Here is a 9,461-nt window from a genome sequence, read left to right as displayed (position 1 = left end):
AGGAAAAAAGATCAGCTCCCCTTCCCCAATACACCCTGCCCAGTGCCAGGTGCAAAATGTTCAGCCCCAGGAGGGGTAGCGGGAATGGTGGGTTGGGTCTCACCAAGGGCGTAGCTGCAGCCCTAGCCCTACAAGGCAAAGGCCCTTTAGTCCTGCAGTTGAGCATTTTGCTTATGTGCAGAAGATGCCAAGGTAAATCAGAAGCTGGGGAGCATATTTTTCAGTGAGAACTGAAAAGGTGTCAAACTGATTTCAGGTCTTGCTGAAGTGAAGTAACTTTTCATTACACTGAGAATTCAAATTTAGCAATCTATTCTCAGTGCACTTCAATGTGTTTGCGGAGCTCTCTTGCTCAGGATGCTTTCCCTATAGATCAGCCTTTCCCAACCAGTGTGCCTCCAGATGTTGTTGGACCACAAGTCCCATCTTTCCTGACCATTGGCAATGCTGACTGAGGCTGATGGGAGTTGTGGTCCAACAACATCTGGAGGCACACTGGTTGGGAAAGGCTGCTATAGATGGATGAGCTATTTGAAGCTCCTCTGAACAAAAGTGGCAGTGTTCTGTAATTTTTTCCAATCTGAGGAATCAGAAAAATTACCCACAGCCTTCTTGGAAAAATGGTGCAGGGAGGGTAAAGAAGCTACAGAGGTAAATTCAGAAAGTGCATGATGTGGAGCTGAATCCTCATGGGGTAACAAAAATCTGAGCCAAAAAAGTGGGGTGGCTTGTTGAAGCTCAGTTTTGACATCAGCTTTAATGAAGTGAAACTGACACAGGTGAACTTTGCCAACATCCCTAGTTTTTCCAATCATTTCATGAACATCCCTTTGTATTCAAGGATTGGTTCAGTCCATTGGAGCGCATGCACATAACTCTGGATCATGGTACTGAACTCAGAATTTATTTCCAGCTAAAACAAATGCATCTTTCCCCAGTTCAGAACCAAAGATGCTTCAACATTCCCATTTTGCAACCTGAGAGCTTCCTTTTCGCAGCAGAACACATAACTGTGGGGGCATTAAAAATAGAACACTAAGATAGATTATATTATAAAAACATTTTCAACATGTAATGATACTTGCTGTATAACACTCATTTTAAAGTTTCTTGATTATCATAACATATTGGTTTCCTAATAGTTTTATTTTACATGCTACAATAGATTGTAAAATGGAGTCCATTATCTGAGCTATTAAGCAAAAGTGGTTAAAATACAACTCTCTCTCTCTCTCTCTCTCTCTCTCTCTCTCTCTCTCTCTCTCTCTCTCTCTCTCTCTCTCAAATAAAAGAGTCTATCTAAAGATGCATTTGAGTATTTAACACATTTTAATAGGATTTCTTGAAGTCACCCTTTTGACTAATTTGTCCTTAAAACATTAACTTTCAATTTATTTTATGACTTATTTCATCCTATTATCATTTTAAAGTTATTAGATTACTGAAAATGCATGGTCTCTCCCCCCTTCTCTGTTATATGCAAGGCTTTTGGAACTAAAATTCACATATTTCTCTTCTAATATAACATAGGTTATGTTAGATGCATGGATCATTTAAAAAATACTTAATCGTAGAAAGAATACCTAAATAACATCAGCTGTCATCCATAACCCAGATAAATTAAAGAGTTTAAATTTAAACTATTTAGCTTCACTGAAGTCAGTTGCCTCAATTCTGTTTGGGGCTAAGCCTCCAGGCTCATGGCTCTTAATTGGAGAAAGACTTTTAATTGGAGATAGTCAAAGCGAATGCTCAAATAGACAACCAAATGGACCAACCATTTAGTAAAGCAGGACGAAATCTGAGGATAATTGGCAGATTTACCCTGGATTTTAGACACTTCCCCCCCCCATTCACACATCCCAGCTACATCTCAAGATTATGATTTTTTAAAATGACTTTACCGCTGTTCATTTCACAAAGACTCTCATTATTAGGGATGTACCTGAAGTTCAGAACCGTGGCATTCAAAAGTCCCAGTTGGTAACTGCTAGGCTAATGTGTAGCCAAGCCCAAACCACTCTGAACTTTGGGTTGAGCTTGTAATTAGCCCAAACCTCTTTCTATCTGACACTTACCTAGCAGTGATGAGGATGACAACAATTATGATAAGGACTGCTGCTGAAGCCTTCATTAGATCCTGCAGCAACATCAAGAATGCCAGGATCACTGGATACTGTAGCTTCACAAGGGTCCTTCTTACCATGGACCCAGAAATGCTGGGGGAAACGATCATTTCCAGCAATCTCATTGCCAAGTATACTACTCCTACAAATTGTATGCCCTAATCAAGGCTTCAGTAGCAAACCTTCTTGTATCATAACCATGATGTATGTTTGAGGGAGGGAAAGGAAGCGGAGAGTGGAAGAGGCTCATAAACAGTGTTGGGAGAGGAGAATCATCCAGGCGTACTCATGTTACCAGTGACATCACTGGGAACTCAGCAAAATCAGAAAGAGCCCGCGTTTTAAAAGAACTAAATTGGGCCCAATCCAAATTAAGCCCACATTAGCTCATTTTAAGTGGGCCATTCCAGAATCAGGGTAGTTCACTATATCCAAAATGCCCAATAGTTTCCCAGTACAGAGTTAGGAAACTTATTATCTCCCTTTTCAGAGCTTCGAAAAGTTACTTTTTTGAACTACAGCTCCCATCAGCCCCAGCCAGCATGGCCACTGGACTGGGTTGATGGGAGTTGTAGTTCAAAAAAGTAACTTTTCCAAGCTCTGCTTTTGCTGAATTAATAATGAAACAACAATTCTGCAGAGTTATTTTTAAGAGCACAGCTACTCTATTGATCACTCACTCCATCCTATATGTAGTGATAATAGAGGGCTGCCTTACTTTAAAGTCTGAAATGATAGAAAATGTCAGTCACTTATTTGTAATTCATGTTTAAAGCAGTAGCAAGCAGAGACACAGCACATTTTATGCATAAGCACACACACACACTTACACCATGCTGAGGAAGTCTTGCTAGACATTATTGGAGTTGGAAAGAAAACGTTCAGCATTCTTCCTGTCTTATAAAATGAAACTTAAAGTACCTCAATTCCAGTTCAATTTCATTCAGAAAGCATAAGAAAGCATATTCAATAGACCACCTACTCAAAAAGTGGCCTTCGGTTGCTCAGAGCAATATGGAAAGTCGGAAGGCTTTAATGATAATTCTTTTCTCAAAAAGAAAATTATTTTAGTCAAGAAACAGATGATTTAAGATTAATAATGGACCAATGATTATTAGGGTATTTGCTAGATAAACTGGTATGGGTCAAGGTGCAGGAAATCCTTTTATTTTCTCATTTTGGAGCTTATAAAACCACACTGAAAATGCAGCATTTCAGTGGAACAATTTAGAATATAAATTCTGTCCATTGATTCCTCACCAAAATTAGTTGGTGCACTGGTATATGGAACAACAGGTGCTTGTTGCCACCAATAACAGCATTTCTCCAGAGCTTCATCTCTTTTCCATATCCCATGGCTTCATCTCCCCATGTAGCAGCCAATAAAAGTAAAGTGGTGATGTAAACACTCATTAGCCCCATCTGCACTATACAATTAAATATCATAACACTTTAAAAAACCATGGCTTCCCCCAAATAATCTGGGGAAATGTAGTTTGTTAAGGGCTCTGAGAGTTGTTAGGAGATCCCTATTCCCCTCACAGAGCCATGAGATTCAACCACAAGGTTCCCTGGGAAGAGATGTTGACCACTCTGAGAACTGTAGTTCTGAGAGGGGAATAGGAATCTCCTAACATCTCTCAACACCCTTACTGAACGATAGTTCCCAGGATTCTCTGGGGGAAGTGTTTAAAGTGATATGATACTGCGTTAAACGTATAGCACAGGTGGGGCCAAGACATCATGTGATTGTCCCTGGAAATTAAGGGGGAGAGAGGAGTGGAGACACAGAGCTGCTATTCCTTGTGATTATCCCACATTTGCCATAATGTCCACTTCCATTTTAAAGATTTCAGTGTGTGATAGACGTGAACCAGCTGACTTTGAGGGAGAGAGATACATAAATTGATATTGATGTCAGCTGTTCCACATCTCTGCTATGACAAATGAGACAGCTACTTACACAAAGTTCATGGCAATTAAAAACAAACAGAAACAACTAGCATGGTTGACCGTACTCCTCTTTTTCCAAGCTTAAAAAGATGTACAGAGATAATAATAAATAAACTACTACTGGCGATCACTCGTGACTAAGATTGCCTTCCAAAATAAGGTTTTATGTGGGGAGATCAGCACACAACAATCAACACACAATCTTGACAGAAAAAGGCTTTGATCCAATGGCATGGATACCACAACAATTGGAAATCCTTTATCTGCTGCAGGCATCATCTGTCTTCACAGCCATTGTAACATACACATTGTTATCCTCCGCCTGTTCTGCCATTGAGAACATTCTTTGATCATTCTTTGTCTGGTTCCTCTCCCTTGACCTTACCGCCATGGGTGACCCTGCTGGGAGTACATGACTCCTGACGGCATCGCTCACAGGGTTCATTAGAACACACAAGCCCACTCACCACTACAAAGTGACGATCCAGTGAGGGGAATAATATATAATATAATCATGTTTTCAATAAAAATAACAATGGGGCATATGGAAGCCATGCATCTAGTGCTCCCATGATCATACAAAAAACAACAAACTCAATTAAACCCAAACAATTTGTTAAAAAATTGCAGCATTATAAACAGAAATAGTTTAGCAATCTTTCTGATGCCAGGGGTGGGATTGATATAGCAAGGTGGGAACCTTTTTTTCAGCCCAAAGGCCACATTCCTACCTGAGCAATCTTCCAGGGACCATGTGCAGTAGTGGATGGAGCCAGAGTGAAAAATGGGGGGAGCGATGAATGTAAAGTTTACCTTTATATAGGAGGCTGGTTTCTACATAATTCACACACCCCTCTCTATCCAGGCAAGTAACAGGCAAAACCAGAGTTCAATGAGACATACCAGTTAGGTAAAAACACTCAAAGAGGGTGTGAAACAGGGCCAGCAAGAGGTGTGGCCTGAAAAGAATCCCAGGGACCAGACAGGGGGTCCTGGAGGCCTGTATTCAGCCTTTGACCTGGAGATCCCCAACTCTGGAATAAAGGGTGGGAGACCCAGAGGCTAAATGCCACAGTAACAATCCTCTGTCTCACATGCTCGCTAAGCACACCTCAGACAGTGCTGGGTTACAGACCAGCATGTCTCCTACCCAAAGATCTTAACAAGTGAGCAGAATAATGTAGAATTGGGCAGTACTTCACATACCTAAGCCATATAGTAAAAAAAGTAAAAAACAAGCATTTTGAATTGGCCTCAGAACACCCTGGGAGCCAATGCAGGTTAAATAAGAGTCACAGACTCCAAATAATAAGCCCCATCAACAGCCAAGCAGCAGGATCCTCTGCAGCTTTAAGTTTTGAAGTCTTCCAAGGAAGTCCACATATAGCACATTTCAATATGCCATTCTCCAGCTTCACAAGACAAGATGCATATATATATATATATATATATATATATATATATATATATATATATATATATATATATATATACATACACATACACACACACACACACACACACACACACACACACACACACACACTCTAAAGGTCTCCAAGTCCAATTCAATTGATATAGAAAAGAGCACACAGAAGCTTTTCAGATGTTTGCAAGCCAATGAACAGAATAATCCATGGATGTTTCAACCAACAAATAATGAACTAACCAACCATTTCTAATCAAACACAGGTTTGTGCTCTATACAGAAAGTGAAATCAAAGCTCTCCTGAGTAGTTCTCAGCTATCCTGGGAAGACTTCTTTCAGTAGACTAGCCACCCAGCTAATTTCTTTACAAAGTTTGGAGAATGTGACTTTTACATTCACTTTTGAAATTACATAGCTAAAATTTGTTAAGGTTAAAATAAAAATTGAATAGCGTGCTTTGTTATTTGTATTCATTTTCCACAGACTACTGGCCTGTAAGTTTGTGCTCAACAACTACAATTTTCATCATTTTCAACATGAACAAAGTTCATAATGAAATCAAACTTGTTCAATTAATGCTTTAGGGGCAACAGCCAACATTTGTAGAAAATCAGATGTTTTGATAAATAAAATTGTAATATATAACAAGTTATCATGATGTGGAGCAATTTTAACTAAAAATGCAGGCCACTAATACACCTTGTATGCTGCTGTTATCCACCCCCTCACAAGGAACCGTAAACAGCTCTGACTCATTAAAGCAAAGGCCTCCTTTGAATAGACAGAAGGCAAGGACTGCCTCTAGCATTGCCAGGTCTCAGGTTTTCACCAAGAGACTTCAGTTTTATGGGGTCCTTTCTGGGCCTCTGACTGAGTCATCCCAATTTCCTCCAATCTCTGGAGTCCTGGAAGACTCTGAGGTCCATAGGTTTACCAGCTGTCCAGGACCTGCCTGGAGACTACAAACCTGGTTTTTCACCTCCCACTCCAGGAGGGCCAGGGACCAATTTGCAGCTTGGTAGGGAAGAGAGAAGCAAAACACTATCACATGCCATCTCATGCAGCGGCACAGGTGCTGAGGGGGGAGTCAATAAGGAGGTTCCAGTGAGGAGGCAGAGTGTTTGAAGGAGAGGGGTGGCAGCTTGAATTTGGCAGTGGTCTGAACACATGGACTGGCTCTAGGTAGGCAGCAGCGAGAGGGCAAGGGAGCAAGTGGAGTGAAAAGGAGTGGGGGGGAGGATAGGCCATGGACCTGCCTCCAGCCCTGGCTATGATGGCACTTCGATATGGGGGTAGGATCTGAGCCACCCCTGGGACTGCCCCTCCTGAGCACAGAACCACATTTCCTTCTCAGCCCAGAGCCACCAGCCTCAGCATCTGTGATGAATCTGCTGAATGCTACAGCCTTGTACATCCCTGCCAGTCACCGGGTACTCAACTACAGCCCTAGAGAGGTTCAACCTGGTCGAGACTGACAAGTTGTTGTCCTACTTCTAGCAGTCGCTCTCTTGCTGTGTGTGAGATGAATGAGGCACTTTTTACTGTTCTGGGCTAAGTCAGACCCGGCTCTGTCCTTTTCCCTCCCTCCTTCCCTCCGTCCATCCCTTTGACTCAGTCTTGCCTTACTCATTAGTAGGGATGGGGTTCATTGCATGGTGTCGATCTGCATGCAGTTCAGTAGTCTGTCATTTCTTTACTGCTCCGTCCTTTTTTTGTTTCCGCTTTCTCTGGTGCTTGCCGATTCGATCTGCTGTGTGTAGTTTTGGGTGATTCGATCAGCAGTTGGTTTTTTTCTGGTTGTAAAAATTACGTAATTGTTTTAGTAGATACTTATGTAAATGACAGTATTCCACATAGTTTTTTGGTGATGGAAAAAAAAAACTTTGCGTAATTTTTAGGTTGCTTTACGATCTGGTTTAAGCAATGAAAAAATGGAAATGGACTGCCTTCAAGTCGATCTCGACTTATGGCAACTGTATGAACAGTGTTTTCATGGTAAGCCATATTCAGAGGTGCTTTACCATTGCCTTCCTCTGAGGCTGAGAGGCAGTGACTGGCCCAAGGTCATGTCTGTGTAGGGATTCAAACCCTGGTCTCCCAGGTCATAGTCCAACTCTCTAACCACTACGCCACACTGGCTCCCTTAAGCAATGAATTCCCAGTTTATTTAAATTGTTTAAAAACTCTCGCACTTAGACAGGGCACCAGTGATTGAACATCAACAAGGGTCTTGTGAGGGGCAGCAATAGAAAGTTAAAAAAACACAGTGGCGCCCCACCACACTGCACAGACACTGTCTGTCACTGTCTGTCACACAGTGACACACGCACACACACACATTTAGCACAGAGAGCAAGAGAGAGACAGCCCTTGGTTAGCTCAGGACAGCAGCAATGAAAGAGGGGCGGGGCGAGGAGCGTGGGTCAGTCTCATCATAGTAATGTTTCCCATGCAAGAGATTCAGAATGCTCTGAGATATCTTGTTTGAAAAACCTGACATTGCAGGATGATTTGACAATTAACATTGAAGACATATAGCCATTTTTTGTTTTCGCATTATATTGTGATAACGATTTTTTCGTAATATATAATGGACAAATGGAAATCTTGTGGTTGACACAGCATCTTACTTATGAAAAAAAATTACGTAAAATAGGGGGAGGATCTCGGGTGGGGGGAAACTTGCCGATTACAGCCACGGCCCACAGCAAGAGATCGGTGCCACTCCAAAGGGATAACGAACTAGAGAATTCAATCAGGATCCGGTACCAGGTTTGATTTTGTCAGAAATTCTCCCCCATCCCTACTCATTAGTATACTCCCTGAAAAAGGGCACGGAGCAAAGCAGCTACTACTTGGGTGGACCTCACCAATAGAGAGAGAGACACATTGCAGGGCTCGCTGTTTACTTGAGAGAGTTGTAAAACGCCTCCCCCCAATCTGTCCTCCTCTTGAAACCGCTTTAACAATGTGCTTGTTTGCTGCTTGAGCAAATTTTGTAAATATCAGAGACACTCTATGAAGAAGGGGAACACAAATAATAATAAAACCCAAGGCAAATGTACTTTTGCTACTCTGCAAACATCTCAGGTGAGATTGGCTTGTGAAAACTTTCACTCGCAATGACTAATCTTTTTATAAACCTTCCTAATTGGGTTCTATACTTTGCTAATAGCTCTAGTTTGTTTATCTAGAGGGATAACCTGTGTTAATCTGTTGTAGCAAAGGCAAAAAAATGTGACACCTTAAATACTAACAGCCTGATTCTATGCATGTTTACTTAGAAATAGTCTTTATTATGGTCAGGTACTCCTGGTAAGTGCATAGGATTGTAGCCTAACACTTTAGTTGTGGCATAAGTTTTGATGGTGATAATATTTTGTGTTGGTGTATAGTAGATCTGTTATCCTGTGGAGTTAAACGTTTTGGAAGTAGTCCACTTTGGAAGCCAAAACCTTATACTAGAGAACTGAGTAAACAGCATTATAAAGTTGAGCGTAGAAACAGAGCGTACAAATGGAGACTTGAAAAATGTTAGTATTCAGTATGTACTGCCTTCAAGTCGATTCCGACTTATGGTGTCCCTATGAATAGGGTTTTCATGAGGCTGAGAGGCAGTGACTGGCCCAAGGTCACCCAGTGAGCTTCATGGCTGTGTGGGGATTTGAACCCTGGTCTCCCAGGTCATAGTTCAACACCTTAACCACTACGCCAAACAGAGTGTTAAACTGCATGGGGATGAGTTATAAAATATTCTATGTTCTTCACCTTTTAATGTACTGATATCTTCTGGTCATTGCATCTTAAAATTATCAGAACTAGATTAAATATTCTAACATATTAAAAATTCTAATTTAGACTAGAGTTTGTAAGAGACTGGAATTGTTTTTCACATGAGAGAAACAGGAAATGATAAGTTTTAGACTATGCCTGTCAGGCCCTTAACTCTTCAC

The sequence above is a fragment of the Rhineura floridana genome, chromosome 9 (assembly GCF_030035675.1).
Source record: "Rhineura floridana isolate rRhiFlo1 chromosome 9, rRhiFlo1.hap2, whole genome shotgun sequence".
In the NCBI taxonomy this organism is placed as follows: Eukaryota; Metazoa; Chordata; class Lepidosauria; order Squamata; family Rhineuridae; genus Rhineura; species Rhineura floridana.
The sequence above is the reverse complement of the archived record's forward strand: the minus strand, read 5'-3'. Positions refer to the sequence as shown.